The sequence below is a fragment of the Rana temporaria genome, chromosome 8, assembly GCF_905171775.1.
Source record: "Rana temporaria chromosome 8, aRanTem1.1, whole genome shotgun sequence".
In the NCBI taxonomy this organism is placed as follows: domain Eukaryota; kingdom Metazoa; phylum Chordata; class Amphibia; order Anura; family Ranidae; genus Rana; species Rana temporaria.
This window is the reverse complement of record NC_053496.1, coordinates 168887767-168903878: the sequence shown is the minus strand read 5'-3', so window position 1 is coordinate 168903878 and position 16112 is coordinate 168887767. Positions and strand designations below refer to the sequence as shown.

General features: G+C 47.6%; 1 protein-coding gene across 5 annotated transcripts in view; it reads left to right on the top strand.

Moving 5' to 3' along the window:
• The window catches only part of LOC120909855 (zinc finger protein 436-like), an 865309-nt gene that overhangs the window by 14363 nt on the left and 834834 nt on the right, over positions 1-16112 (top strand). The window lies entirely within an intron of this gene.

Sequence of the window (16112 nt, the reverse complement as noted above, 5' to 3'; positions counted from 1 at the left end):
CCAAATTAGGCCGATATTTAACATGGCCGCTAGCGGTGCTACGGCTCCGGAGCTAGGCCCAAGCCGCGGCCTTTCCTGATGCTGTGACCGCGGCGGCAATCCGCGGATTGCCGCCGCGGTCACAGCATCAGGAAAGGCCGTGGCTTCGGCCTAGCTCCGGAGTAGGGTTGCCACCTCATCCCTTTTAAACCGAACACATATGAATTACACAGGTTCTGAGGCTAATTTAATGCAGGTAAGGCACCAAATGAGTCTAATTACCACCTTAATTGGCCACAGATCCTGTGTAATTAATATGTGTTCGGTTTTAAAGGGATGAGGTGGCGACCCTACTCCGGAGCCTCGGCCATCTTGGTACACCCAGCGCGGCGGCCCTCCTCACTGTTTACACCCACAGAGGAGGAGGGGCCCGCGCTCGTGGGACACACACCGCTCTCTGGTGTCTGTACTACGGGGGGCAGGGAGGGGGGTCTGTACTGAGGAGGGGGGGGGTGTCTATACTGGAGGGAGAGGGGGTCTGTACTGAGGGGGGTGACACCATTTTTTTGCACCAGTGCCACTTGCCTGCCAGTTCCACCATCCAGTGCCAATTAGTGCCACCTTCCATCCAGTGCCATCTGCCAGTGCCAATTAGTGCCACCTTCCATCCAGTGCCAACTAAAGCCATCAGTGCCACCTGTAAAGCAGTGGTGGATTTGCGCTTCCCTTTAAATAAAATAATAAACACAACCCAAGACAAAAACGAATAGTGAAAGAACAAGGGGTTAATTACCAATAGGCAGGACAACACCTGCTAATTAGCCACAGTGGTGTTTAAAATAAAAAATGGGACAGAGAAAACTCTGATATGGTGCTGCTATTTGTAAAAACTGTTGAATTAACCACTAGCCGACCGCGCACCGTCATTATACGGCGGCAGGTCGGCTCTCCTGGGCGAGAGCCCGTAGCTATACGTCCGCTCTTCGAGCGGCCACTAGGGGCGCGTGCGCCCCCCCGCTCGCCCCCGACTCCCATGCGTGTGCCCGGCGGGCGCGATCGCCGCCGGACACATGCGATCGCTCGTTACAGAGCGGGGACCGGGAGCTGTGTGTGTAAACACACAGCTCCCGGTCCTGTCAGCAGGGGAAATGCTGATCTTCTGTTCATACAATGTATGAACAGAGGATCAGTGTTTCCCCTAGTGAGGCCACCCCCCCCCCCCCCACAGTAAGAACACACCCAGGGAACATACTTAACCCCTTCCCCGCCCCCTAGTGTTAACCCCTTCACTGCCAGTGGCATTTTTATAGTAATCCAATGCATTTTTATAGCACTGATCGCTATAAAAATGCCAATGGTGTCAAAAGTCCGCCATAATGTCGCAGTACCGGAAAAAAAAACGATGATCGCCGCCATTACTAGTAAAAAAAATATATTAATAAAAATGCCATAAAAATACCCCCTATTTTGTAAACGCTATAACTTTTGCGCAAACCAATCAATAAACGCTTATTGCGATTTTTTTTTTACGAAAAATATGTAGAAGAATACGTATCGGCCTAAACTGAGGAAAAAAATTTTTTTTATATATTTTGGGGGATATTTATTATAGCAAAAAATATTCATTTTTTTTTCAAAATTGTCGCTTTATTTTTGTTTATAGCGCAAAAAATAAAAACCGCAGAGGTGATCAAATACCACCAAAAGAAAGCTCTATTTGTAGGGAAAAAAAAGGACGCCAATTTTGTTTGGGAGCCACGTCGCACGACCGCGCAATTGTCAGTTAAAGCGTCGCAGTCCCGAATCGCAAAAAGTGCTCTGGTCCTTGACCAGCAATACGGTCCGGGGGTTAAGTGGTTAAGCAGAAATAGACAAGAAAAATAGGGACAAATATAGCGCAACCCCCAATGTGAATAAATAAAGGAAACAATGTATATTGTGGTATATCCTCCAAATGATGTGAAAAACAAACACATGTGTGAAGTCCACTGAATGTGAAGGAAGTTCACTCGATCACTGTTCAAAGGGTTTTCCAACAGTAATCTTACACTGAGCAAAAGTGACAAAAAATAAAAATAAAAAAAATAAAATAAATGAACAGTGGGTGAGTCAATTAGGACAAACTATCAAAATGTTTTAAAACACATGTAGTCCACTGATAATGAGTGAGAGCGCAGAAATAGGGATATAATAATCTAGGCTGTGCGGCCGCTTACCGGAACGGATGGATCTCTATGACAAGAGATCATATAGGCATACGGTAAGGGTTTCATTATACCGGAGGGATGGAGGTGACAGGAGATCCGTCTTCATCGATTCTAAAAGACACTCCCGCTCTGTTCCACTCAGCTTGCTTGCAGCTCTCCCACAGGTGTCGTGGTCAGGAAATAGAATTAGAGAAGAAAAGAGGAAATCATAGTGCAATCCATTTAACCACTTGCCCACCGGGCCTATTCTGGCACTTCTCTCCTTCATGTGAAAATCACAATTTTTTTTGCTAGAAAATTAATCAGAACCCCCAAACATTATATATATTTTTTTTAGCAGACATCCTAGGGAATAAAATGGCAGTCATTGCAATACTTTTTTTGTCACACCGTATTTGCGCAGCGGTCTTACAAGCGCACTTTTTTTTGGGAAAAAAAACACTTTTTTGAATTAAAAAATAAGACAACGATAATTTTTGCCCAATTTTTTTATATATTGTGAAAGATAATGTTACGCCGAGTAAAATGATACCCAACATGACACGCTTAAAAATTGCGCCCGCTCGTGGCATGGCGTCAAACTTTTACCCTTAAAAATCTCGATAGGCGACGTTTAAAAAATTCTACAGGTTGCATCTTTTGAGCTACGGAGTAGGTCTAGGGCTAGAATTATTGCTCTCGCTCTAACGATCGCGGCGATACCTCACTTGTGTGGTTTGAACACCGTTTTCATATGCGGGCGCTACTCGCGTATGCGTTCGCTTCTGCGCGCAAGCTCGTCGGGACGGGGCGTTTTTAAAAAAAAACATTTTGTTTTCTTATTTATTTTTATAATTTTTTACACTGAAATAAAAAATAAAATAAAAAAATAAATAAAAATATCACTTTTATTCCTATTACAAGGCATGTAAACATCCCTTGTAATAGAAAAAAGCATGACAGGTCCTCTTAAATAGGAGATCTGGGGTCAAAAAGACGTCACATCTCATATTTAGGCTTAAATGCAAAAAAAATAAAAATTAAACTGTCATTTAAATGACAGAAAAAAAAAAAGTTGCTTTAAGACGCTGGGCGGGACTGACGTTTTGACGTCACTTCCGCCCAGCAGAGCTATGGGGACGGGCGAAGGAGATTTTTCCTTCAGTCTCGTCCCCAGTCACCAGCCGAACGGTTCCGATCGCCTCCGCCGCTACCGATGGCTCCGGTAAGCGGCGGAAGGCGCGGGAGGGGCCAAGTCACGCTCACGTCGAAACCACTGACGTCCTAGCGACGTCAGTGGGAGCAATGCACGCTGGGAAATTCCCCCGGACGGCGCATGCGCATTTAAATCGGCGCGGGAACACGCCTGATTTAAATAGTACACTCCCCCCTAGCCGCGGAATTTGAATTCCGCCCGGGGGGTTTTACGATCCGCCGCCGCAAGTTTGGAGGTAAGTGGTTTGTGAATTACCCACTTGCCTCCCAAACTTGCGGGAGCGGATCTTAAATCACGTAGATCGAGCGGATCTATAGATCCGCTGATCTACGTGAATCTGGCCCCATGTGTTTTAAAACATTTTGATAGTTTGTCCTAATTGACTCACCCACTGTTCATTTATTTTATTTATTTATTTATTTATTTTTTGTCACTTTTGCTCAGTGTAAGATTACTGTTGGAAAACCAGTTACCCCGCATGCTCCGTCGGGAAACTTTACCGACGTGCATTGCGGCAAATGACGTCGCAAGGACGTCATTTGCTTCTAAGTGAACGTGAATGGCGTCCAGCGCCATTCACGTTTCACTTACGCAAACGCCGTGAAATTCAAATTTCACGGCGCGGGAAGGCCGGCTATACTTTAGCATTGGCTGCCCCTACTATTAGAAGGGGCAGCCTTGCGCTAAAAGTAGCCGTACGGAAACTCCGTACCTGGCTTGCGCGGGGGCCCGCGCAAGCTTGTGAATCAGTGGTAGTATGCAATTTGCATACTACACGCTGATACACAATGGGAGCGCCCCCTAGCGGCCCCCGCAAGAATGCAGCCTAAAATCTGCGAGGCATAAGAGCCTTATGCCGCGCAGATTTTAGCCTGCAGTCGGTGTAACGAGGTTCCTGAATCAGGAGCACTCGTTACACCGGAGCAAGTAAGCACTTGCGCTGCGTAACCTATGGTTGCGCGGGCGCAAGTGCTTCTTGAATCTGGGCCATTGTTTCCTTTATTTATTCACATTGGGGGTTGCGCTATATTTGTCCCTATTTTTCTCATCAGTGCCACCTGCCAATGCCAACCAGTGCCATCTGCCAGTGCTAACTATTGCCATCCAGTGCCACGTGCCAACCAGTGCCATCTGCCAATCAGTGCCACCTGCCAGTGTCAATTAGTGCCTCCTGCTAGTGCCAATAAGTGCCATCTGCTAGTACCCTCTTTCAGTGCCATCCAGTGCAACCTGCCAGTGCCAATAAGTGCCACCTGCCAATCAGTGCCTTCTGCTAGTGCCATCTTCCAGTGCCACGAGCCAGTGCCACCAAAAAAAAAATCGGCCGCAAAAATCGGCATCATATATCGGCCGCCCCGATTTCTAAATATCGACATCGGCCAGAGAAAAACCCATATCGGTCGACCTCTAGTGTAGGGCCCATTATAGTGGATCTGGGACAAAATTCACTAGCCCAGTTTCAAGAAGCAATTGCGCCCGTGTAACCATGAGTTACACGGCGCAATTGCTTACTTGCTCCGGTGTAACGAGTGCTCCTGATTCAGGAACCTCGTTACACCGGCTACAGCCTAAAATCTGCGTGGCATAAGGCTCTTATGCCTCGCAGATTTTAGGCTGCATTCTTGCGTGTGCCGCTAGGGGGCGCTCCCATTGTGTATCAGCGTGTAGTATGCAAATTGCATACTACCAACTGATTCACAAGCTTGCGCGGGCCCCCGTGCAAGCCAGGTACGGAGTTTCCGTACGGCAACTTTAGCGCAAGGCTGCCCTTTCTAATATCAGCGGCAGCCAATGCTAAAGTATAGCCGGCCTCCCGCGCCGTGAAATTTGAATTTCACGGCGTTTGCGTAAGTGCTTTGTGAATGACGCTGGACGCCATTCACGTTCACTTTGAAGCAAATGACGTCCTTGCGATGTCATTTGCCGCAATGCACGTCGGGAAAGTTTCCCCGACGGAGCATGCGCTGTACGCTCGGCGCGGGAGCGCGCCTAATTTAAATGATTCCCGCCCCCGGCGGGATCATTTAACTTACGCCGGGCAAATTTGCCGGCGCGCCCTCGCATTTCACGGAGCTGCTGCTCCGTGAATCGAGGGCAGCGCAAAATATTTGCGGGGGCGCAGGGCAAAATCGTTGCCCTGCTCCCCCGCAAATATAGCGCAAGCTATGCTGAATCTGGGCCAATGATTGTTAGAAGATCTCAGAATGGTGAGCTCTGAAGACTTGTTACGTGTCTTAAAAATGATGGACAGTCCGGTGAGAAGTTCTGTAAGTATGTCTTTGTGATAAAGGGTAATTCTATTCTATTATTGTATGTTAGGGCAGGGTTTGACAAATTTGCTTGGAATCTAGGAGCCAGCTAAAAAAGTTAGGAGCCAGAAAACGCGCCCCGTCCCGACGAGCTTGCGCGCAGAAGCGAACACATACGTGAGCAGCGCCCGTATATGTAAACGGTGTTCAAACCACACATGTGAGGTATCGCCGCGATTGGTAGAGCGAGAGCAATAATTCTAGCCCTAGACCTCCTCTGTAACTCAAAACATGCAACCTGTAGATTTTTTTTAAACGTCGCCTATGAAGATTTTAAAGGGTAAAAGTTTGTCGGCATTCCACGAGCGGACGCAATTTTGAAGCGTGATATGTTGGGTATGAATTTACTCGGCGTAACATTATCTTTCATAATATAAAAAAAATGGGGATAACTTTACTGTTGTCTTATTTTTTAATTAAAAAAAGTGTAATTTTTTCCCAAAAAAGTGCGCTTGTAAGACCGCTGCGCAAATACGGCATGACAGAAAGTATTGCAAAGATCGCCATTTTATTCTCCAGGGTGTTAGGATAAAAAATATATATAATGTTTGGGGGTTCTAATTAGAGGGAAGAAGATGGCAGTGAAAATAGTGAAAAATGACATTAGAATTGCTGTTTAACTTGTAATGCTTAACTTGTAATACCAACGGCCACCACCAGATGGCGCCAGCTTCCACATCTGGTGGTAATAACTTGTAATACCAACGGCTCATCACCAGATGCCCCCCTTCCAAGCCAAGTCGCCAGGACCCTATTTCTAGTTGCCATGGCGACCTGGCGCCCGGGATTTGTCGAGCCCTGTGTTAGGGGCGTCCACCTTTTGACTCTCTGGAGCCAGGAATTATCTTGGGTCGGACATAAACATTAATAAAAACTCCCAATTTACACTCTTTGCAATTTTTCTGCCCGCAATTCCACATTGCACTAAAACCGTGGCAAAACGCACCACGCATGTTAAAGCTTGTCTGAGAGTTCAGAAAAAAACAAGGGGCATAGAGCTGAAGTTACACACTGCAGTGAGGAGAGGTCTGAGAGCTGATTGGAGCGAAAGGACACGCCCCCTTCACACAGGAAACCGAACTGGGGCTGTCAATCACAGGCTGTGTGCTGGAGATCCTTCACCTGTCACCTTTTTTTCTCTTGGTGTCAGGAAAACTTGTAATAAGTAATTCATGCTGATAGCAGAGGAACAGTGCAGAAGACAGAAATTGCACTTGGCGATCTTAACTGAGAGTAGTACACACTATAGAGGGATATGCTTTGATCATATTTAATGCCTGAGGTTTACAACCACGTTAAAGGGTTTGTAAACCCTCAAGGTCTTTCATCCTAATGCTTTAGGTGAAAAACCTTCTGTGCTGCAGCAGCCCCCCCCAGAGCCCCCCTTGTAATTACCTGAACCCGATTTTTCCAGCAACAAGAATGAGCCCACCAGCTCCAGCCGCTGTCTTGGGTCCTCCCTTGATAGATTGATAGCAGCAGCAGCCATTGGCTCCCGCTGCTGTCAATCAAATCCAGTCACAGGTGGAGACAGGGAGTAGGTGGGTCCTAATTTCTGTGTCAAACTGTCAATAGATGCAGCAGCAGAACTCTCGAGTGTCCCCTTGAAATGCAGGTCTCTGAGGAGGCACTCGATGCAGGGACCCCAGAAGAGGAGGATCGGGGCCACTCTGTGCAAAACCCTTGCACAGAGGAGGTAAGGTCAGCAGGTTTGCTGCTGCTTTAAAAATGTAACATGTAAACAGTCCGTCGGATTTCCAAACACTGTAATTAACCACTTCCGGACCGCCGCATGTATATGTACGTCGGCAGAATGGCACGTACAGGCACATTGGCGTACCTGTACGTGCCTGCCTAGACGTGGGTCGCTACATGCGGAGGTCGGATTCCCGCGGGGAGCGATCCGGGACGAGGGCGCGGCTATTCGTTTATAGCCGCTCCGTCGCGATCGCTCCCCGGAGCTGAAGAACGGGGAGAGCCGTGTGTAAACACGGCTTCCCCGTGCTTCACTGTGGCGGCGCATCGATCGAGTGATCCCTTTTATAGGGAGACTCGATCGATGACGTCACACCTACAGCCACACCCCCCTACAGTTGTAAACACACACTAGGTCAGTGATGGCAAACCTTGGCACCCCAGATGTTTTGAAACTACATTTCCCATGATGCTCAACTACACTGCAGAGTGCATGAGCATCATGGGAAATGTAGTTCCAAAACATCTGGGGTGCCAAGGTTCCCCATCACTGCACTAGGTGAACCCTAACTCCTTCAGCGCTCCCTTGTGGTTAACTCCCAAACTGCAACTGTCATTTTCACAATAAAGAATGCAATTTAAATGCATTTTTTGCTGTGAAAATGACAATGGTCCCAAAAATGTGTCAAAATTGTCCGAAGTGTCCGCCATAATGTCGCAGTCACGAAAAAAATCGCTGATCACCGCCATTAGTAGTAAAAAAAAAAAAAATAATAAAAATGCAATAAAACTATCCCCTATTTTGTAAACGCTATACATTTTGCGCAAACCAACCGATAAACGCTTATTGCGATTTTTTTTTTACCAAAAATATGTAGAAGAATACGTATCGGCCTAAACTGAGGAAAATAAATTTTTTTTTATATATTTTTGGGGGATATTTATTATAGAAAAAAGTAAAAAATATTGCATTTTTTTCAAAACTGTCGCTCTATTTTTGTTTATGGCGCAAAAAATTAAAACCGCAGAGGTGATCAAATACCACCAAAAGAAAGCTCTATTTGTGGGGAAAAAAAGGACGCCAATTTTGTTTGGGAGCCACGTCGCACGACCGCGCAATTGTCTGTTAAATCGACGCAGTGCCGAATCGCAAAACCTGGCCTGGGCATTTAGCTGCCTAAAGGTCCGGGGGTTAAGTGGTTAAATACAGAATTTGGAAATCCGACGGACTGTTTACATGTTACATTTTTAAAGCAGCAGCAAACCTGCTGACCTTACATGGTTGCTAATGTGACAAAACACCTCTGATTTTCATATTTAACATGTAAACAGTCCGTAAGATTTCCAAATACTGTATTTAAAGTGGAGTTTCACCCTTTAAAAAAAATTCTGACATCACACGGAGTCGCGCCATCCTACCGACAGAATGCCAGTGTTTTTTTTTTTTTCTCAGCACATACCTCTTAATCCCGATTTTCACCTCACGGCAATCCCGAGAGAGTGGGCGTTCCCAAGCACTGCCTGTGATTGACAGGCTTCCGAACGGCGCATACTGCGCGTCACAGGTTGCCGACAGAACCCGAACGTCGGTGCGCAGGCGCCGTATAGAGCCGCACCGACGTTCGGGTTTTTTTGGCAACCTGTGACGCGCAGTATGCGCCGTTCGGAAGCCTGTCAATCACAGGCAGTGCTTGGGAACGCACACTCCCGTGGGATTGCCGTGAGGTGAAAATCGGGATTAAGAGGTATGTGCTGAGAAAAAAAAAAAAACACCGGCATTCTGTCGGTAGGATGGCGCGACTCCGTGGCATGTCAGAATTTTTTTTTGAGGGTGAACCTCCACTTTAAGCATATAAACTCTGTTTTGTGTTGAAAATAACTGTGAAATCTAAAACGCCGGTGGGTGTAACAAGATGTCCCCTTGCCCCCTTCACACTCTATCATTACTGAGCAGGAGTGTGGGGTGTAGCAAGATGGCGGCGACGGAACGTCACTTCCGGAGCAATCTGTGATGAGTAGCTGAATGTGATGAGACAATGGCTCTACACTGGAATTAAACAACTCTATCGCTGTCCAGCCTCTAGTTGCGTCACTGGGACAACCAGGAAGTAGCTGGGCAGCCCTGGAACACAAACAGGAAGTACGAAAGCCATAGGGCGGAAGTTGAAAAAGAGGGATGATAGAGAGGAGACGGGCAGTGGCTTAGGCTCTGAGATTGGGTAATAATCATAATAACACAACAATAAATGAGTTGAGAGGACATATATTACAATAATTGGAATTCTTTTTTTATGTGTGAAGTTTTAGGCCTTCCCACTCTTTTTCAGGCTTTAACCACTTCCCTACCGGCCCATAGTAAAATGACGTCCACAAAGAACTTCTGCCGTTCAGAGTGGACGTCATATGACGTCCTGGGCTTTCCGGGTGGATATCTGAATGATGCCTGCAGCTAAGAGGCATCATTCAGATATCCTTCTAAACTGCCGGCGATTCTGCACAACGTAAGAACGATCATAGCGGCGGTTCCGCCGCTAGATCGTTCTTACAGGCGACGGGAGGGGACACCCCCCCCCTCCCGCCGCCATCCGGTGCTTCTCCGGGCTCTCCCGTGCCATCGGGGGCCCGGAGAACGAATCGTCCGGCGCTCGCAGGAAGCATAGAGATGACTGGTGACCAGATGGTCACCAGTCATCTCTATGACCGTCGGAGGACCCGGGCGCGATGTGATGACGTCACGCCCGGGTCCCCGTAAGTAAACAAAGCCGCGATTGCGGCTGCTAAGCAACCACAAGCATGAGATCGGTGAAATTTTTTTCACCGATTTCATGCTTTCCAGCCTGGAGGAGAGATGTGGGGTCTTATTGACCCCGCATCTCTCCATAAAGAGTACCTATCACACACATTCCTATTACAAGGGATGTTTACAAAGTGATAAAAAAAAAAAAAAAATTAAAAAAAAAAGTGTAAAAAAAGAAATAAATATATAAAAAAAAAAAAAGAAATAAAAATTTATTTTTTTAACGCCCCTGTCCCCGGTAGCTTGCGCGCAGAAGCGAACGCACACGCAAGTCCCGCCGACATATCTAAACGCCGTTTAAACCACATATGTGAGGTATCGCCGCGTGCGTTAGAGTGCCAGCAACAATTCTAGCACTAGATCTCCTCTGTAAATCTAAACTGGTAACCTGTAAAAATTTTCAAATCGTTGCCTATGGAGATTTTTAAGTACCAAAGTTTGGCGCCATTCCATGAGTGTGCGCAATTTTAAAGCCTGACATGTTAGGTATCTATTTACTCGGTGTAACATCATCTTTCCTATTTTACAAAAAAATTGGGCTAACTTTACTGTTTTTTAATTTTTTTAATTCATGAAACAATTTTTTTCCAAAAAAAAGGCGTTTGAAAAATTATTGCGCAAATACCGTGCAAGATAAAAGGTTTCAATGACCGTCGTTTTATTCCCTAGGGTGTCTGCTAAAAAAACATATATAATGTTTGGGGGTTCTGCGTAATTTTCTAGCAAAAAAATTATGATTTGTACATGTAGGAGAGAAGTGCCAAAATAGGCCTGGTATGGAAGTGTGTATAACTGCCCGGTATGGAAGAGGTTAAAGTGAAACTTTACCCATAACAACTTAATAAAAAATAAAGTTTTTTTAGCCAGGAACATACATTTTTTTTTTCTCAATAACAACTTTATTGATCAAACTGCTCATACATAACTTACAATCCATCAAAGAAGGAAGCGGATAATAAACAGCATAAGAGGAAGGCACAACAACATTATAACAGTGTGCTCATTACTTTAGCTTACTGTAGTCTGCTATTTTGTTTTTTCTATCGCTTCCGGTAGCGCCTATGCGGCCGGGTGCAAGCTTGCCCTCGTCTATAAGGATTGCCTGGGCGGAGCGGGTAAGGTGAGGAACATACATTTTATAGTAATAATTATGCTACCAAAATGAGTGTGTGCTGTAAATTGCCTCTATGGTCGCTGCTGACACCCTCTATTCAGGTGTCCGGCCCCTTTTTCGGGCACCTGAACTACAGCGGTGGGGGTGCTTTTTGGAAGCACCTAATTAGAGCTGTCGGCTCTCATAGGCGCCCAAAAATGTGAGAAGCGGGCGCAACGCTGTGCCCGCTTAGGTTAGCAAAGCAAAGGAATCCGCTTTGCTAACATTGAACCCCCTTTCAGCCAATCGGGTGCGCCGGGTCTGTGTTACCTGTGACCTGATTGGCTGAAACGACAGGTGTTGTGATTGAACGCTTATCAGGAGTCCAATCATAGCAGAGGAGGAGCGGGCGGGAGAAGACATCAGGGTCGGGGAAGACTTGGTAACCGGTCATGGGCCACAATGAGCAGAGTGGGTGGATGACAGGTCCGTGACACAGCCCTCTCTACTCTATGGGCCCTCCAATCCTATCCACTCAGACGTAAGCGGACTGATCGCCCTTTTTTTTGCCGATTGGAATGGAAGTAGGCGGGTGCAGACACAAATCCATATACATCTGATGCTCCATAGAGGGTCCAATTGGGTCTGCCTGAAAAAGACAGACGAACCGGATTGGACTGATCCTGTAAAGGGGGCTTAAGACTTTTTAAACTGATGTGCTGTGGTTTACCTGCACCACGTGTGCAGCGTAGTGTACCTGTGTCTTTCCTGCAGGTTAGCCGCACTTTGCCATAGAATTCTGTTAGGCCCCTTTCACACGGATTTTACCGCAGCTAGAAGCACATAATGACACCCTTCACACACTACGGTTACCTGCGGTTTAGTTACCCGCGGTTTTGTGCGGATAGAAAAAATAGAACTGAATGCGTCCAGCTGCAATGTCCCGCGGCTATCGGCACATAACCGCAGTGCACTGTGTCAGCTGCGTTTGGTATGAATCTTGAGGGGGAACTCCACACCAAATTTCAAATAAAAAACTGGCATGGGTTCCCCCTCCAAGAGCATACCAGGCCCTTGGGTCTGCTATGGATTTTAAGGGGAAATCCTGTACACCGAAAAAAAACGGCGTGGGGGTCCCCCCAAAATTCATACCAGGCCCGTATCCGAGCACGCAGCCTGGCCAGTCAGGAAAGGGGGTGGGGCCGAGCGAGCGCCCACCCCCTCCTTAACCGTGCCAGGCCGCATGCCCTCAACATGGGGAGGTAGGTGCTCTGGGGCAGGGCCTCTTCTCGACAACCCTGGCCGTTGGTTGTCGGGGTCTGCGGGCGGGAGCTTATGGGAATACGGGAGCCCCCTTTAATAAGGGGGCCCCCAGATCCCGGCCTCCCACCCTAGGTGAATAAGTATGGGGTACATCGTACCCCTACCCATTCACCTGGCGAAAAAAAAATGTAAAAAAACAAGTAATTTATTAGTCAGCTCCGGGGGGGTGTTCTGCCGGGGCCCCCGCTTTCTTCTTTTAAGCTCTTTTACGAGTGGGGGCCCCGGGCTTCTTCGACGTCTTCTACCGGGGTGTCCTGTTCTTCAACGCCGTCTGGTTCTCATCCGCCGGGGGGCCCGCTTTCTTCTTTAGCTCTTTTACGAGCGGACCCCTCCCGGGCTTCTTCAGGGTCTTCTGGGGGGGTCCTGGTTCTCACCGCCGAAGAAGCCCGGGGCCCCCCCCGCTCGTAAAAGAGCTTAAAAGAAGAAAGCGGGGGCCCCGGCAGAACGCCCCCCGGAGCTGACTAATAATTTACTTTAAAAACCCTGTGTAGTGTGTTTTTTTTACATTTTTCTTTCCGCCAGGTGAATCATCTAGGGTGGGGGGCCATGATCTGGGGGCCCCCTTATTAAAGGGGGCTCCCAGATTCCGATAAGCTCCCGCCCGCAGACCCCGACAACCAACGACCAGGGTTGTCGGGGAGAGGCCCTGTCCCCGCCCCCCTGCCCCAAAACACCTACCTCCCCATGTTGGGGAGGGCATGCAGCCTGGCACGGTTCAGGGGGGGGGGGGGGGCTCGCTCGTCATCACACCCTTTCCTGACTGGCCGGGCTGCGTGCTCGGATACGGGTCTGGTATGGATTTTGGGGTAACCCCCACGCCGTTATTTTGCAGTACGGTGGTTCCCCTTAAAATCTATAGCAGACCCAAGGGCCTGGTATGCTCTTGGAGGGGGAACCCATGCCAGTTTTTTATTTGAAATTTGGCCTGGAGTTTCCCCTCAAGATTCATACCAGACACAGTGCTTGGTATTGGCAGGGATCCAAGTCGGATCCCTGTTCAGCAAAACATAAATATGCTTTTATCTGCGGCAAAACAGCCGTCCGTGTGAAAGGGGCCTTATATCCTGCAGATGTGGTGCACGCTCTGAAAGCGCATCAAACCCGCAGGTAATAACAGAAGTAACCCACAGGTACAGTGTAGTTTGAAAAGCAGCCCAATGTACCAGTGTAGAGAACAGCTTTGCTGTTTGATTTTAATTCAAAACTGTTCTTCCTCAGGAATCCTGCAGGTATCTCTGGCTGTTGCTGTCCCCAAGGGTGGATATGGCTGGCGGCTGCTGGTGTCCCCCAGTGCGGATTTGGCTGGCGACTGCTGGTGTCCCCCAGTGCGGATTTGGCTGGCAGATGATGGTGGTGTCCCCTAGTGCGGATTCGGCTGGCGGCGTCCCACTGACACCAATGATGGGGCACAATTCTGTCCACTGACACCAATGATGGGGCACAATTCCTTCCACTGACACCAATGATGGGGCACAATTCCTACCACTGACACCAATGATTGGGCACCATTCCTCCCACCGACACCAATGATAGGGCATGATTCCTCCTACTGGCACCAATGATGGGGCACGATTTCTTCCACTGACACCAATGATAGGGCACCATTCCTCCTACTGGCACCAACGACAAAGCAATATTTCTTCCACTGACACCAATGATGGGACTTTATTCCTCCCACTAATACCAATGATGGGGCAATATTTCTTCCCCTGATGCCAACGATGGGGCACGACTCCCCATTCCACTGACCAAAAGCGCTGTGTAATTTTTTTTACTCTCACTGACCACCGAGCCCTGAGGCATTTTCTACTATCACTGGCCTTCTTAAAGTCAGAAAGAGACTAAACTGACCCTTTGTATAAAAAGCTTGGAGACCCCCCACTCTAGCACAAGATCCCGCGTCCCCTACAGGAACTGAGATGTGACATAGCGGAGGAATTCTTCTTGAATCGAAAAATCGATTTGTGGACAAAACTTTTTCTACACTTGGGGCCAGATCCACAGTGAGAGTACGCCGGCATATCTAATGATACGCCGGCGTACTTTCAAATTTCCCGCGTCGTATCTTTCATTTGAATTCTCAAACCAAGATACGATGGCATCTGGGTAAGATCCGACAGGCGTACGCCTTCGGATCGTAGATGCAATACTTCGGCGTCCGCTGGGTGGAGTTCGCGTCGTTTTCCCGCGTCGGGTATGCAAATTGGCTATTTCCGACGATCCACGAACGTACGCGCTGCCGTCGCATTCTCTTAGGTCGTCTCTAGTCGGCTTTTTCCGGCGTATAGTTAAAGCTGCTTTTTTGCGGCATTTAGTTAGATTTGCCATGTTAACCACTTCCAGACCGCCGCATGTATATGTACGTTGGCAGAATGGCACATACAGGCACATTGGCGTACCTGTACGTCCCTCCCTAGACGTGGGTCGGGGGTCCGATCGGGACCCCCCCCGCTACATGCGGCGGTCGGATACCCGCGGGGAGCGATCCGGGACGACGGCGCGGCTATTCGTTTATAGCCGCTCCGTCGCGATCGCTCCCCGGAGCTGAAGAACGGGGAGAGCCGTATGTAAACACGGCTTCCCCGTGCTTCACTGTGGCGGCTGCATCGATCGAGTGATCCCTTTTATAGGGAGACACAATCGATGACATCAGACCTACAGCCACACCCCCCTACAGTTGTAAACACACACTAGGTGAACACTAACTCCTACAGCGCCCCCTGTGGTTAACTCCCAAACTGCAACTGTCATTTTCACAATAAACAATGCAATTTAAATGCATTTTTTGCTGTGAAAATGACAATGGTCCCAAAAATGTGTCAAAATTGTCCGAAGTGTCCGCCATAATGTCGCAGTCACGAAAATGATCGCCGCCATTAGTAGTAAAAAAAAAAAAAAAAAACTATCCCCTATTTTGTAAACGCTATAAATTTTGCGCAAACCAATCGATAAACGCTTATTGCGATTTTTTTTACCTAAAATAGATAGAAGAATACGCATCGGCATAAAGTGAGGAAAAAAATGTTTTTTATATATGTTTTTGGGGGATATTTATTATAGCAAAATGTTAAAAATATTGCATTTTTTTCAAAATTGTCGCTCTATTTTTGTTTATAGCGCAAAAAATAAAAACCGCAGAGGTGATCAAATACCACCAAAAGAAAGCTCTATTTGTGGGGAAAAAAGGACGCCAATTTTGTTTGGGAGCCACGTCGCACGACCGCGCAATTGTCTGTTAAAGCGACGCAGTGCCGAATTGTAAAAACCCCTTGGGTCATTTAGCAGCATATTGGTCCGGTCCTTAAATGGTTAAGTATGGCCGTCGTTCCCGCGTCGAAATTTGAATTTTTTTTTTTTTTGCATAAGTCGTCCGTGAATCGGGATGGATGTAAGTCACGTCTAAGTTTAAAAAAATGACGTCCTTGCGACGTCATTTCGCGCAATGCACGGTTTGAAAATTTTAAAACGGAGCACGCACAGTTCAATCGGCGCGGGGACGCGCTTCATTTAAATG